At 36.3% G+C, this 17500-nt stretch overlaps 1 protein-coding gene across 2 annotated transcripts in view; it reads left to right on the top strand.

The window, feature by feature from the left end:
- Positions 1-17500, top strand: part of EFNB2 (ephrin B2) — a 77957-nt gene that overhangs the window by 46297 nt on the left and 14160 nt on the right. The gene's annotated exons all lie outside the window — the stretch shown is intronic.

Here is a 17500-nt window from a genome sequence, read left to right as displayed (position 1 = left end):
CAGAGCTAATTTTAGAGCCAAATTTTAGAACATCCATGAATAGCAGTGGTTTTGCACTTTTTTTGAATCATTTACAGATGATTACTGTGGGTGGCATCAAACTAGTATAATGTGTATAATATAATGTGTATAATAGATAAATACATTTTTTGCAGTGAAGTCACTGCAGAAGGAGAATAAATTGGATTTTATATATTTAATGTCTTTTTTCAGTAAGTTATTATTGAGCAGAACATTTCCTGATTTAGGCCTTGTAAAGTTTTGAGTTTATATTTAGCAGTTTTTGATAAAGTTATTTTCAGTAAGTCACTTCCCAAATATAACAGTATCACAGCAGTTCTGGAGTTAGCCGTAAGTAATGCTGTGCATAGTCAGACATTATGTCACATTACTAATAGTTGTTTATTGGCTTAATGGCTTTGACCATATAGGAATAGGCTGTATAACTATCTTTATATGTTTTACCAAGTCACATTTCCTTCCACATTTAGTAAAAGATTATATAATGCAAGCAGCACGGGTGTTTTGTAATCTGTCCTTAACTGTGACATTGTCACTGATACCCCAGCAGATTTTAAACATGTAGAGAGAGAAAGAGAGAGAAAACATCTTCAGCTACTGCATGGCAGCTAAAAGCTGTTCAGATATCACCAGAAAGTGTCTGTAAATAATACTAGTTGTTTTATGCACTTAAAGGGAATGCAGACACTGGTTTTACCTCATATTGATGTAATGAACTGAGCAAGCCACTTTTTATGATATGGCTTTTGTGGAGAAAGCTTTGAAACATAATATCTCTGAATTATAATATTGGAGGTCTTTGCCAATGTACATCTCCAAAGTGCTTTGGTGTCGCATGTTCAAGTCTCCTCTTGCAATCTGATGTAGGCTTCCAACAGATTTGGTGTACACCGAGTCAAAACTCACAGAGGCCTTGGGTTCGGAATCACATATAGAACAATTACTCCGTACAGTATGTTATTCAATGCCCAAGTCCTTTTGGATGCCAGATTTTGTGTTATAGAAATCCAATAAAATATGATTATTTTTTAAACAAAAAATAATTTTATTCCTGACTTAGGTACATTTTTAGAGATATGAGATTATTGTTGATATTTCATGTGGATTCCTGACTTAATGCCTTGGCATAATTTTGTTCTGACAAAGACAGGGTAAGATGAATATAGTTTATATTATCCACATTGCTCCTTGAAGGCTTTGGCCGAGACGTCAGAGATTTTATTAAAAGATTTGCTGGATACTGTGTTCGTTGTTTGCTTCTTGGTGCCTTTTTCGTTGTTTTTTGATATATTATCCACATTCTTAATTCCCTCACATACCTATTAATTCTATATTGTTTAAAGGAGCAGGTCTTTATTTTATGCCACATAAATTTATGTTCTGTATTCAAAAGGCTTGTTACTGAATGTAATATATTCATTACATTTTTTAGCAAAAATCTATAGTAAGTAACATACAGTTCTACCAGGTAAATGGGAATACCACATTTCTTCATGTGCTGTTTTCTGTGATATTGGTTTCATTGCTTAATTTACATCAGTTTTCCATCCTTTCTGTATGGGACCCTTTCTCTTATATTACTTTTTATCATGGCAGTATGCTTGGATTCTGCTGCTTACATAAGGAGGCTTCAGACTCTCTGTGTTTGGTTTGAATTTTATGCTTTATTATAGCTTATTTCAATGTCCTTTAAATGTGGAAGTAGGGGAGTGATACGTTTTGCAAACTACAGATTGTTCCCCATTTCTATGTGTTTTTCTGACCTTTGTTTTAGTGTGGAGGTGCAGGGAGGCCCTACCCCATATTTGAGAGTCTGAACACGAAGATCTTTGTTCTCAGATTTTAATTTTGCTTGTGTGTGGTATGACTCTGCATAAGAGTATTTTGTTTAATGATTTGATAGAAACTATTTACCAGTGTACTTCCTTTTGCTATTTGGAAATTAAATCTTTTAAACTTTGAACCAAGGGAAAAGAGTGAAGAATATTATACCTTGGAAATGACATAACTGACATATTGTCTTAATTTGTACAAAAGTAACATTTCTGTCTGAAGTAGTCAAACTTTACTGAAGAGAGTCTTAAGATGTGCAGTAGAGTTGCTTTGTGTACAGTTGACAGTAATAAAAGCAATATCATTTATTGATTTATGCATTCAAAATGCTATGAATTGGAGACCCAATGCTTGAAGTAGTTTAGTAAGCCTGAGTCCTGAAATGTCTAATGGGAGTGCTGTCTAGTAAAGTTTTTCTGCCAAGCCACATGGAACTAAGGAGGAGAACACTGTATAAAGTGATACCATTACCCAAGCAGTCCTGAAAGTTCGCTTATTTCTAAACAAGTCTATGCTAACATTTTGAGAGTTTAAAATATTTTCCTTGGGACCAGAAGTAGAAAGGGTAATTGTTTCATTTAAGACAGATTGAATCTGTGGGTAAATAGATAAAAATAAAATAAACACTGCACTAATAATAAAATGTAACATTAGTGGTAAAATCTGGGTATGTTATAGAACCGCTAATTTAATAAAATCTAAACATTATACTAATGATTATCTTTATCTCACAGAAGGCTGAAATTATATTTTTTTTAACACTGAGAACTCACAAATGGCTGTGTGAGTTGTAGTAGCTGTCAGGACACAGACAGTACTAACAGGAAGTCCTGCTACTTGTGTGTTACTTTATATAGTGTCCTATAACCTAATTTATCACTCTAAGAACTTGTTTATTGTGTCTTTTAAATGTTTAGCATGTAATAAATGGAAAATCTGTCCCCAGAGATGTAATAAATGGAAAACTTGTCCCCAGAGATGTAACACTGTGAAAATGAATAATTTCTGCTCAAGTGTTTTTCTTGAGGAAACTAGACTGATTTGAATGAGATAAGGCTCTTAAGGGACATGAATGGAACTTTCATTTTATCCTGTGTCATTTCCATGGTATATTTCTTCGTTCTCAGGTAAAAAATAGTTTCTACCTAATTAGGGGTATTACACTTTGGCGAGTACTGCCATAATTAACTAAGCTTAAATTAGAAATTGAAAATTGAAAGTGAGGGCCAAAGTGTTGTGAGACATCATTGCTGTAGAGTCCTCCATAATCCGTATAACTACAATTCTCCAGAAAAGACCGAGGTACACTTCTAAGGTACACTTCATATGAAATCAATAAGCCAGGCGCATTGATAGTCACAAGAAACCCTGGCCACCGTTCAGCAATGGGAGTAGCAGAACAGTCACAATTACTATAATTATATGAAAGTGCCTTCTCTGTTCCATTTGTTTTCAATATCTTTAAAGAGACGTTTGGAGAAATGTTATCTTATCCAGCTACTAAGCTGACTGTGATTGTTTTCTGTCTCATTATACATGAGTCTAATGTTTCTGCTTTTAGCTTCAAATGAATCATATTCTGGGTCACTGAACCCCTTTATCCTCTGACTGACCATAGTAATGGGTAATGACAGCTCCCACCCAAATTCTTCATTCTTTCTTCTGTGTAGGTAAACCACACATACAGATACACACACACAGTCCGCTTTGTAGACAGTTCTCAAGCAAGGGTACATTTCAAAAATTTGAAACTGTCATAAATATCTGAAGCATTAAACATGAAGGATAGGGTAGACGAGATGATATCCTCAAATATCACTGAAGAGGTTTTAGTTTGGCTTAAGCTGTGTGATATGAAACACAGAGAGATGAGGCCATGTTTCAAACGTGTTTTGCTATCATTTACTGCATTAGATTCCTTTTGGAATATCCCCTCTTTGTTATGTAAATGCTTTTGTTTGCAGCCACTGGCACCTCATGACTCCTTTTGGGGTGGTAGATGAAGCCATTACAGTAGTTGAAGTGGTGGATGAAGCCACCATTACAGTAGCAGGGATGTTTGCAGAGTTACAAACTGACTTTAGTGAGAGGTGGAGTTGCAAACTGACTTTAGTGAGTGGTGGATGAAGCCACTGTTATAGTGGTAGGGATGTTTAGAGTTACAAACTGATTTTAGGGGGTGGTGGATGAAGTCACTGTTACAGTGGTAAGGATGTTTAATGTTACAAATGTAGTCATTCCCTTCTGTTCCAATGTCATTAGAAGCAGCAATAGAACAGCTTACCTTTTCACTTTGCTTTGTTTCTCAACTTAAGCAGTGCTTCTAACTTGTAGCTTCATTGGAAGGTGTATCACAGCTGCCCACCTTCTAAGTCTTACCTCATCAGAACACACTTGTTCAATAAATCAAGCAGAGAAGTGTCTGTACTTATTAGAGGAGACCAACTAAACTATTATAAATCGAGACGCAGGATTCCTTTCTTCTGACAAACCTTGGACTTAACATTTGGTGTTTTGTTTAGTTTACTTGCCTTCTGAACACAGAATCATGGTACAGGCTGAGATTTGCAGGCTGATTACTTACAGCTAGCTGCAACTATGCCTTCCTAGTTGGGCGTTATAATTTTCTTAACAATGTACCAGTGAGTGTGTATGAGTTGTGATCAGAACTATATTTGTTTTTGTAACAAGCCCATGATTCTTGTGACTGATGCGTACATTTGAAGTAAATCTGGAAAATTTTGGGAGGGGGGTGAACTGTACCCTTTTACAGTCAGTTGGCCAGGAACTGAGGTTCGACTCTAGGTCAGACTGCCTACTGCACTTCTTTGTTGGATTTCTTGGTGACTGTCTGGCTGTGGTAAATGTAATCACATCATTACAATGAATGCACCCGGGCAGTGCTCTATTCTAACATGTCAGTAGTCATTAACTCAGCCAGCAATGAAGCTTTGTAACCATCCAATGAACTCGGCTTTAAAAGGATGTTTTCCACTTCATTGCCACTACAGCGCCTATTACTCAGACATTAATATTATTTGTTGCATTTTGACTCTGTAGAACATGCAGAGGTCACTTTTTTCAAATGTGTGTCATACTACAGCAAGCCGTTTTAGTATGTTTCTTTATCCCTTCTGGTCAAATAATTTATACAGTTGAAATTCGCCCAAGAAGTTATAATTTGCAGCAGATTTCATCTTTTTTTTTAGACAAAGAGGCTGTAAGTTGCAGTTAGCATTTTAATTAGTAACCTAGTGTTCTACACATTCTTTTAACACAATGGACATTTTTAATAGGCTAGCTTTGTTAAACAATGGCAAGGAAAAATCTGAGCCCCCATTAGTGAAGTAAATTTGAGCACAAGTTCATTGCATTTATTCTAGGCATATTTTAAATCTTAATTATATTTTCAGTCCATTGTATAATTGTAACAAGGCAATTCAGTATAGTACATATGAGGCACTTTGTGTGTTTCTTGGTGACCTAACAGCCTCAGAATGACACTGGTATCATCTCTGTGCTGTTATATAGATTACAACATGAAAAAACTTTTTAATTTTAAAAGCTAACCTGTACATATCTTGGAAAATATTCAAAGTACAAAATTAGGATATTTTATTCAGTGGTTTGCTATGTTGTGATTTTTCAGTTGGAATGAATCTCTCAACCTCAAGAACACCCATCTAGGAGCACAAACAAGGTGATGGTTATCACTACTGCCTTAAGCATACTTCACTCTGTACCACATATTTCCTGTTTTTAAGCAGCACTTGCATTCCAGTTTTTATTTAATTTGAATGGTTTGTTGACTGAGTGAGTGAACCATCATTGTGGGCTATTTTCAGCTATGACTATAGGGGCAAGAGTAAATGTAATATATATGAACTAAATGTAATATATATGAACTAAATGTAATATATATGAACACTTCACAGTAGATAATCAGTCATCATGTTTGGGGGAGATGAGAAGAAACCAGCATGCCCATGAAGACACAGGAGAATATTCCAACGCTACACATATAGTTTCTGGTGATCAGGATTGAACCCCAGAACTGGGATGTAAAAAACCACCATGTGGCCCGCATGAGTCACAGTTGGTTTTTAAGCAACCATAATCAAAACTTTGTGCTGGCATTTATGCCAATTTCTCTGTGTCTTCTTAACAGACAGCACATCATTTTACGCATTTACATTGTTATTATAGCCAGGTTTTTGTTTATCTACATTCCAGCTGTAATAAATGAACAGTTGTCTTGCCTTAGCACTGCTTTGGGTCATGTTTCCTGATTTTGTTCTACTTCCATTTTGGCTTGTATTGCATAGCGTTTTACATTATGGGACTTTTTCCCAGAGACTACACTGAAAGTAATCAATGCTTGGTTAGACAATTCTTGGTCAAGTAATGTCAGCTATCTAAAGTACTTAATATCTATTATTAATATCTATATATCTACATCTATCTATCTGTGTGTGTGTGTGTGTGTGTGTGTGTGTGTGTGTGTGTGTGTGTGTGTGTGTGTGTGTGTGTGTGTGTGTGTGTGTGTGTGTGTGTGTGTGTGTGTGTGTCTGTTTATATATATATATATATATATATATATATATATATATATATAAGATTAAGGTAAGATTCCATTTTGTTACATGGCTGCATAGCTTCTGTCATGTATGTATGTATTTATTTGTTTGTTTTATTTATTGTTGAAAATGTTTTGTATGCCTACAAGAAGTACTACATTTATTCCTGAAAAACTTTAATGATTTAAATTGATAATATATAAAGAAACTGGGATGAAAATTCACTCTTGCCAATTTATTTCAAGCAGGTCTTCTCAGTATCATGGGGACATGGATGATTTATGGCTCTGGGCAGTATTTGATCTCCCTGAGAACACTGAAAGGGTAGGAGGCATAGACATATGGGGACTGGTCTGGGAAGGAGTCTGTGTTCTTGTCACTCATTTGCCGTGCTGTGGGCTGCGGCTTCAGCTTGATTTTCTTTTAACAGGCAATAACAACCCTGGAAAGAGTCTGTTCATTAACGTGAGACACTCAAGTATGAGGAACTCCTTTTGGTCTCTGACAGAGTGGAACTTTGTACAAAACAATCATGGTAGAGATGGCTGTTTTCTTAAATAATAGCTTCAGTGATAAGGGGAGGGTGACTTCTGCAATTTTATGCTTTTCTATAAAGGTTTGTCTTTGCATTTTGAATGAAAAAAAAAAAAAAACAATTATTGTGCTCTAGGATATTCACAGCAACCCAGTACACCCTTCATTTAAATGCAAAGGGACTTTTTTTGGAAAGGAGGAGGTATTGTTTGAGAGGTGAATCCACTGGGCTTAACACAGACATGGCCTTTTATATTAGTTTCAAAATAAAAATGTCTCATGTGGAATACTGTATAGTTTTGAAATTAGGAGATTTCTCTGGGATTATTTACATACTGAGAAATGAATATGTACTATTCACTTCAGTTGTAATGCAACAGCTATTTTTTTACTTTGTTTTTCCTGATTTTTCAGAACTGTAATTTACAACAGTCATCCTGACATCTACATGTATTATTTTCTTTTCTTTCTGTAATTTCATATTTGCTCATCCTACCTTACTGTGAACATTTAAGAAGTTATTTGCAAACCTGAGACAAGTTGGTTAAATAAGAATTTTATAGTTGTGTGTTTGGGTCCCTCTTTCAAATACATATTGAAAAACCTTTGGAAGTGAGGTAGATGGTACACCCAGCTTTATTACAAAAGAGCAGTTGTTTTACTTTAGTGAAACACATTTTTCTTGTGTTTTGCTTTATCCTGTCATTTTTTTGGCTGCTCACTTTAAAAAGCTCAGTGTTAAAGTTTATCTTGCGTCAGATACAAGTATCTTACTGACATAAAACAACGCACAAAAATAAAAGGACTAGCATATGATATGATTTCTGATAAAGCTTTTAATATTCTTTTCTTACAGGTTATATCATTTATGTAATTTTAGGAAGGGAGATTAGATCAAGTAAGATTTCCACAGCAGTAGAGATGATTTTCTGGAATTGTGTGAGTGCAGTAGCCTGAAATCATGGGGAAGTTCTTTTTCTCTTCTCTGTGTGTTGTCCGAAGTGTTCTTGCTTTATAAAGGCTAATAGTAATGTGTACAGTCATGTTAAAAGTTGTTTTTCTGGTTCTACAAAAGGATCACAAGGTTAGATGACATTTCTTTTCTAGTCAGATAAGTAAACTAATTTGCAGGTATATCTTTTTTAAGGAAATGCTCTTTTAAAGCATTCAGATTGTAAGGGCATCTGATCAGTGTTTGAGAGAACACAATGTGTCCACGTGCTTCTCTGTGAACCTCTGAATAGTCAAGGTTTTTGCAAATTTTTTAACTCTTTTTATAGTAAATCTTGGTTTCTATTTCTTACCTTCCTTTTTAATCCATGTATATGGAAAAATACATACAGGCACAAATCCTGTAGCTTAACTCTCCATCTGATTAGAACTGCATTACTAACCTGATAGGTTGGAGACAGCCAAGATACATACTAAAGCTTAGCCTCTTGGGAGTCACTGTAATAACATTCAAATGAAGACATATTAAAATGTAATATTACTTCCTGTCTCTGGAATCACAGAAAATCATAGGCAACGAGTGGTTTTGTTTTTTGCTTTCTGTCTCCCTTACTTATACATTCTGACTCTGTGTTTGTACTTCACTGAGCACAGCAACAGAAAAAGATTAACTGTGTCTTGTTAGTTAAATGTGTAAATGTGAAAAACCGTGGCAGCATCTCTTCTGTTTTCTAAAGTATGGATTTAAGTATCTATGCCTGCCTTTATTCATTTTTGTTTATTATTTAGAAGAAGAAGATTTAATTTTCTGCCTTACTGGTGTGTATTTTTGTGTCTGTGTGAGTGTGTGTATATATGTGTGTTTGTGTGTGTGTTTGTGTCTGTGTATCAAATTCTATTAATCTAAGATAGATATTTTGTATTGCACAACTACAGTGAATCGTTTTATTTATTTGTTAACTGGTAATCAAACAGGGCGCAAATGTCCTTTTTCTTGGTGAATGTTTGGATAATTGTCTTGCTTAGATTCATATAGTATGTAAACAGAGGCTAAGGGAATCAAACCCTGGACTGTAGGAAGCAGTTCGCTAATGGCTTATAGTCTTGATCCTGTGCATTATATGCCACACCTTGGTTTAGTCCATCCATCCATAACTCCTTTTTCCCATTTTTGCACATGGGGTAGAGGTGTCAGTTCAACAGTGACAATCATCTAGAACCAAGGTGTATACCTTCAGGTAGCTAATTGCCCTGGTTGTTCTTCCACACCACACAGTCATACACACAATCACCCTTGAGGCCAATTTAGAGTGTCCAATCCACCTGTCTTTGGGATGTGGAAAGAAACCGGTGCACCGGGAAGAAACCCACGCAAACACAGGGAGAACATGCAGACTCTGTACAAAAGGCACCCCAGCTGGGAATCAAACCAGGGAACCACTTACTGTGAGCCAACAAGTATCCACTGCATCACCGTGGCACCCAGACCTTGATTTAGTAACATTTGTTAATTTCACTCCTAGTATTTCATTGTCCTGCATGATATCTTTTAACTACTTAAATATACTTTAGATTTTGTATGTAGCTACTAAATTTCAGGTGTAACTTTTTGTGAAGGTGTGTTAAGGACTTCATGAGATCTTAGTCTTTCATATTCCTGAATTAATCTGAGTTTGAATTTGATAATGAAAAGATCTGGAATAATCTGAGGCTGAAAGAATGTAAATGTCAGTAGTAGAAAGGGCTGGATTTATTAGAGTAACTGAAATGCACTGGCTATGAAACTGGAAAGTTACATGTAGGTTAATCAATAACCAATTTTGGACAATGGGATAAAAAGCTAATACCTGGCTAGTAAGAAGTGTTTGGAATTGTACTCCTACATCTGTATAATGAAAGCCCAGAATGGACAAAAAGTGAAATCTAGCGTATAGTTAAAGAATATCAGTTAGAAATAACATACATTAAGTATTCTATAGCAATGAACCAACAGACCAACCCATTGGGTCATGGACATGATGTCTGCCCATGTCACTGGTAACCTTGATTTGAACAGCAGTCTTGGTGCTAGAGCCTTTGAATGAGTAATGTAAAAGTGAAGAGTGTATAGCCCTGTTGGTTTCCTTTGGGTAGGGACATGTGGGGATCAGGAACTGTGGCAGCACCCCCCCCCCCCAAATAGATACTGGACAGAATGCTTGTGGACCTTGCAGTAAATGCACGAACAGCTTCAGTGGCCTTAAGATACATTTCCAGCAACATGTTGGCTCAGAGTGACTATTCCATTGCATATTCTTATTGTGTAAACCACATGAGTCATTGAAGGCATCATATTGTCAAAGCGCAAGACTGTTTTCACCAGCAGCCTTATTGTGGCTTGTATAGAATTACCTTTTTGCCATTTTGTTTGTGGTTTACTGTATAGTTTGCATATTCTTAGCCTTGAAATTGGAGAATGATGCTAATCCTCTTCGGCACCTTCTTGCTTGCTGTGTAGGGAACCAGACTGGTGAAATCAAAGGTGGTTGAGGGCAGTGAGCTTAGCTGAACAGCAAAAAATATTCAATAAAGTGATAGATGACAGATAGATGGATAAGTATATAGACAGAGAGATAAAGAGATAGATAGATAGATAGATAGATAGATAGATAGATAGATAGATAGATAGATAGATAGATACTCTATGAATCAGTCAGTTGATAGATAGTTAAATGCTATATTTAAACTACCTAAAGTAGATAAAAGAGTAATGAAGGAAAATATTGAATCTAGCATCTTGCTATCCATCAAATGTAATGCAATGCAATTCCTGGAAAGTTTCTTTCTTTTGGCTTTTCCTGGTTAGGGGTCGCCACAGCGGAACTCCGGTCCGCTAATGATTGGCAGTAGATTTTGACGTGCTGGCTTGCCGGGCATAATGCACCACCTTCAACGAAGGAACGCCCATTCACGCATGTCGCCACACAAAAGACGCTCTGACTGAGAATCGAACGGGCAACGTCTAACTGTGAGGCGAATTCCTGGAAAGTGGGAATTAAAAAATATATTTCAGTGAAGTTCAGATGTGATGTAGCAAGAAAATAATAGTATTCGATCTGACTGTCAGACAGCTGTAAAACGCTTTGTTAATTATAAGGCATTTGTGTTCATAAGAGCTGCAACTTTTCTTTCTTTCTTGAGCGTTGCTTTCCTGCTTGTTTATATTTCTGACCTTCATCTTTTCTCATGATATCATTTTATAATAATATACTTTATTTCAGTTGTACAGTTGTTTCAGTTATCCTACGAGATTGCTGTCCTTTGCTGTTGCACTCTGTCCTCACTCCTCAAAACATTATTGTGATTTGCCAGTGTAACTGGAATCTTGGCTAAATCTGTAGTAGACAGTTGGTGGTGAAAACTGCTATCTGCTTTGTTGCTGCATGTTGTTTCAGGACCTTCCCCAAAAAAGGAGCCACCCTGGTGAGGCCCTTTGAGACCACCCAGTTGACTAACATGAAGATTGAAAAAAACAGATGCCTAACACAACATTCTTTTAATTCTGCAGAGCTTTGAAGATATATTTAAAGACAGTCCTTGCTCCTTTGACTATTTTTTACCAAAATCACCCTACCTTATGTCCTTTAAAGTTATAGTTTGTGTCCTTTGTTGCTATGTTCATTACATGGGAAAATGTTCCCATTGCATCTGTTCACTTACTTATTCACTCATTCACTTATTCAGTTACCTCACTTTCCGATTTTCAATAGAAATATTTTAATCCAAAAATGTTGATTAGAATTCATCCTGATTCGTACTACAATCTTTAATAGCTTTGGATGATGTCATTATGTATCAGTCCATCTTGTGCAGTCTTACTTGCCAGCTTTGACGCATGTTCGCACTGAATGTTGATAAATCACTCTGAGCTACTGATTTTTAGTGCTTTATTTTCACATAACACTTGCTTTGGCCAGTTAAAAATGTTCCATCACACTTCCTTGTTTTTATCCTGACACTCTTATTTGGGCCTTTCTGTATAAACACATACCTTAATCTGAAGAATTGACATAGCATTACAGTTCCTTGTTATTATTTATTTTCTTCATGCCATTTTGAATGTGTGTGTGTGTGTGTGTGTGTGTGTGTGTGTGTGTGTGTGTGTGTGTGTGTGTGTGTGTGTTATCATGTTTGCCTAAGAGATAAGCACTGAGAATCACCTGCAGTTTTTGAGGCCACATGTCTGCATAGGCAGAGAAACAAAGTGGAGGCGGTTCAAAGGAAGGGGACTAAAATGATATGGCTTTTGTGTCAAAAGACCTTAATTTGTCCAATTTTGAAGGAGTGAGGCAGAGAGGATATAATAAAAAATGCTTTGAGTACCTCTAAGGAAACTACAGACTGTAAATGGGTACCATCTTTCAGGAAAATAGACACAAAATCACATAAGTTGGAAGTATAAGTTAGATAGCTTTGGTGAGATAGAAAGAAGTTCCCTTTTTACAAAAAGGGTAATGCATGAGAAGAATAGTGTTCGTGGAGGGTTTGCAAAGTCAAAAACAACAAGGGAATTCAAGGATGCCTATGACAGATGTAAAACTGTGGGTTTGTAAAGATGAAGTGGTTGGTTATGCATACTCTGCAGTTTATCCTGTAACAGGGTTGATTGACTCTGTATCAGTCAGTGCTCATCTGCCATTACATTCTTATGGCTCTGTTTGGTTGGAAGAAGTGGTGGTACTAAAGCAGACATACTGAGAAAATAGTCTATTTCTGTTTCTATGGAGTTAAAACTGGTGGCAGACTCATAATGTTCCCTTCAAGTCAGAATGGGGACAGTGCTAAAATTTTCAAACTGTAGCAAAGGAAGTAAACACAAAATGGTGAGAAAAGTACCTTTTATTCATGCTGAGGAATTTTGAAGGAAATTGATGTATTTCATCTAGTGGTGCTGTTTTAAATGGTCATGGGTATAAGTAACACTGAATAGTCTAAGTTTTGTGTTCATGCAGCCAACTGAAAAATGTGTCATTAGTGATGATTCTGTGTGGCACTGTTTCAAACGGATTCACTCTGCCACATAATTAAATGGAAGAAATAATTATTAGAGTGTCTTTTGACAGTTGTTACTTGCATGGTGGCATTTGATGGCTTTAGTGCCATGATGCTTTCCCCTGCTATGCCTGTTATTTTTTGCCATTCTTTAAATTATAAACTGTTCCATAAACCTTTTGTTATGGACATGCCCATAGAACTGACTTTATCCTAAGGTGATGTTATTGTAGGGAAAGCATAGGGATACATCCCTAGGTTTTACTGGGCATACCCTTGCTCATGTATAATGATGCTTCCTTTAAGGTATATGGCTGCTTCTCTATGCTGTCCCTAGACTGTTGTCACCAAAGGATACAGTCAGCTGATATCCATGCAAGCAAAAATAGCATTTTCCAATGGATTTAATTAAAACAAAAATACAACGTTATAATTGGAGTGACAGGAAATGTACTATGTGTTGTGCCACAAAGGGTAAATCACAAACTATTTAAGGACATTTTAAGGAATGAAAACTAGGGTCCTTTGACATATTTGTGGCTTTTAATGTAATGCCTGCTCCACGACTCTCAAATAACAGGACTACTGATATTTAGTAACATTTTTGTAAACTAAGTAGAAGTACATTATTGAGTAAATTAATTATGCCTGTTAAAACATCATCTGATGAACTGGCCAGCTGGTGACCTCTTTCAGTACAGGTCTTCCTTATCCTGATGTCTCTGCTGTTTGTTCATACAGTTCTGTCATTTTTCTTTACATGCAGTCATTTGTACAATCAGTGCACACATGGCACAGTATACCTATTTAAAGTTAGTGCTGTGTTTGAAAATGTAAATAATGCTTGCTTAATTACTGCATTTGCTGATTACTTGTGTGCTATGTGTACTGCTGCCATTTCCATCTGCTGCTACTAAACTACCTGCTGTTATATGCCTCTGTCACCCCTTGTTTCAAAACACATAACTACATTTAGTTTTTTAAGTGCTTTTTACTGGAGCCATACCCTTTTCTGTTCCCTGTAGAATGGCAATAGGGCCACAGAATCTATCCAGTTGACAATGTACACTAAGTAAATAAATAAATACATCTCTGATGTTAAAAGTTATGTCAGAGGGCAAACTTTTTTTTCTGTACTGAAGGCTGGCAAATGAGGTAATTGTCACTAAGCCTCTACTATTAAATTCGATTCCATCAAACATGAAAGGGAACATAAGTAGACCTATACTGAAAATTAGTTTTTAACCACTAGCAAGAGACTGTTTAAAAGTGTGGTAGTGTGAAAGTCATGTTTATAGTTTGACAGATAATTTTTGGCATTGGTCGGTTTTGTGAGTAGGCATGAGTTTGAAATTTGGTAGCAGTACTTTTCAGAGACTTCATAGATAAAGATAAGCAAAGTTAAGAGATGCAGTTATTATTATTATTATTATTATTATTATTATGTTTGGCTTATGCAAGGTTTGTAGAACAGTAGAATAAATGGACAGAAAGTGGTCAGCACTTTAATATCCAGCTGTATAGATCAACAGTTTTGGCCAGTTTGGTAAAACACAAGATTCCAGTGAATGAATCACTGGTTATATGTGACAGTCATTTTGAAACAAGCTGGATTGTCCATACAAAATATCTCTGCTAAAGTACCTTTGCTATCAGGAAATGTCTTGAATCTTTGTTTGTCTCTTCCATGAAGCATCCTTAACATATTAAAAAATGGGTAAACCAAACAAAACTCTTAAAGCATTTTTTATAATAAAATATGTTTTCTTTCACTAATACTAAATTCACCGGCATCTTCCTATGGCCTTCTACCTTTGTTGCTCACATCCATTGCTGGGTCTACCACCTTCCTCTTAGCTTCCCCTACTTAGGCTGTTCAAGCTGGGGCAGGTCTTAGTGCTTAAGGGCTTCTTGTATTTGCCTACATTTCCCCCCTCCCATCTGTGGTTGCATTGAAACAGCCAAGGGACTGGTATGCAAAGGGGACATGTTGTGGCATTTCATCCAGCCTCTGCAACAGCTCACCCATTTCCCCGCATTTTCTCATTTTTAGGCTACTCCATCTACATCAATGTCTCCAATCTCTACTAGAGATCACTTTTAAAAACTTCCACACAACCATCCCCCCTCCCCCGCATGGGAATTCCTACCCTTTTCTGTCGCTTTGTCAGTCACCCAAGGTGCTAAATGAACCCAGGTTAACTGGCTTGTACTTGTGGCTTTATCCATCTGCACCACTGGAGTAGCTAAGATCAAACAGTGAAATAACCTGTTCCTGCTTATCATGTGAATAGACTTGAAAAAACATGGTGCTGTGTTGCAAAAAGCAAAATGTTTTGTATTAACTAAAAATGTTTGCCTGATTTGTAGATGGTTAAACAGCTTTCCACAAGTACATAAAGATATGACTAGGAAAGAAAATATTCTTTCTGAGTAAAGTGAATAATTTGTAAGTAACTTTTCAGGTAATTAAAGTTCTTTTTAAAGTTCAGTTGATATTTTCTCCTTCAGTGCAGGTTTTGTTGTTGGCATTACTTATTGGACCTGGTCATAGCTTCGTATTTGATTTTTCTAAGCTGTGGTTTACTTTAAGAAGGTGTCATCTGAGTTTTGAAGATACTTGGCAAATACATCTGTACAATTTCTACACCATTACTTCATTGCTTATTATTCTGACACTTGTTCTCTGGTAGGTAGGCAAAAATGCTTTGCCAGTATTCACAATTTTTGTGAATAAAACTTGTATAATTTCACCTGAAAGTACAATTTGGACATGAAGAATGTCCAGGAAACTGTTTTAGTGAATGTATATTTTTATAGTTGCTAACAGACAATTGTTAACATATGCAAAATCTTAATGTTTATAGACAAGAAGACATTTGGGGAGACAGAGAAGTAAAAAGAGATTGATATTTTATGGCATGCCATTAGCAAATAAGTTTAAACAGAGTGAATTATTTATTTTGATGTCTCTGACATCTTATTAAGAAAAAAAAAACACATGAAACAAATCTTTACTATCTTTTGCATATCTAATATGGTTTGATTAGTTATAATAATGTAATGGCTTGAGATGAATATAATATGAATGCCTTTCAAATTAGAATTTTTTGTGGCTATCTGTGCAACTTCCATTCAGTGTTCATTTGCCAACACAGCTGCAATCATTTAGGAATGCTATGCAGTTGCTCTTCTGTTTAAATTCTACACACAGAGCTTTCAGCGGGTATTAATGGTATGAAACGCTGCTGTCGGTGATATCACAGCTGAATGTTCTCTTCAAGAGAATATCTTTGATAGATTCCAGTTGAGCGGCCTATCAAAAAAGTGGCCTCCTTTGTAAGGAGAGTTAGATTGACAGCCCGTACAAAATGTTTTAAATTTCTTCTAGAAGGTCTGACTAATTGGAAGCCTTCTGGAGGATGGGTGGTAGTGGCTGAATTAAATTAATTCCTTGTTCACAAATAAATTCTGAAAATATAAATTAGTTTCTCCTACATTGAGTTTTTCCCCTATCAGCTCAATGAAATTATTTTTTTTTACCTTGAAATTGCTATTGTTGTTTGAGTGATAAATTGAAATAATTAACCTGGACTCTTATGACTACATTTGTAAGCATTCCTGATTCCTTACATATGTTATTCTGTTTATAGATTTTTTTTTCTTTAATGATCACTGTAGGTTGCAGATGTTCTTCTTTTTCCTTAAGCCTCGTGATTCAATATATTTAAATGTAAAGCACAATGTTAACTAAAAAGCATTATTTTTTTCATAATACATACCCAGAATCTCCCCATGATAGTCCATCTGAAACATTATGAAGATTAGTTCTTAATAGCCAGCTCAGTGGTACAGAAGGATGAAACCACGTGTGCATCTCTGATGACTCAAGTCCAACTAAAGTTCCAAGTATTGGGGTCACTAGAGGTGCAGGGTAAGAGTCTGCAGCTGAAGCCAGCTCACTCATTAATGGGCGGGGCATTCTAACTTTCTGCGGCACAGCACCTAATGAGGAGGGATATGCAGCAAGCAGCATATGGGCCATGGAGCTCCGTTTCAGAAATTTTAGGACTGCAGGTGCAATCTCTAACAGAATGGAAAATGAAGTTCAGTTCCATCTCATAAGCACAGAGTCTTTGAAGGCTGTCCCCTCAATAGCCCGACTCAATAAGTGCACTAAATTTGAGTTTGCTATTTCTTGGGAATACAAGATGCCTCTACCTCAGATGTGGTATATATATTCACCTGCATTTGTAGTACACAACCCCAACATTCTGAGAGTTGCAGTCAAAGTCTTAAGTCTTCAAGATTATAACAAGCTACTGAGGATACACAACTCTACCTAGCTATGCTAATGTGGTAGCCTTCATCATGCACGAGTTGGACTGTGTAAGTGCTTATGGAAAGATGTAGCATCCCTCTCTTCTTTAAGTATGCATATCTATCACCAGGGGAGCTGTTAGGCTAGAACACAGGGAAAAACTTTTATGGCTGCAGTGATGACAGCCATACTGTGGCTGGCTGTTGCCCTGTTGATGGGTCATAAATGGTCA

Source organism: Protopterus annectens, chromosome 5.part0 (assembly GCF_019279795.1).
Source record: "Protopterus annectens isolate FY-2018-M chromosome 5.part0, PAN1.0, whole genome shotgun sequence".
In the NCBI taxonomy this organism is placed as follows: domain Eukaryota; kingdom Metazoa; phylum Chordata; order Ceratodontiformes; family Protopteridae; genus Protopterus; species Protopterus annectens.
The sequence above is the reverse complement of the archived record's forward strand: the minus strand, read 5'-3'. Positions and strand labels throughout refer to the sequence as shown.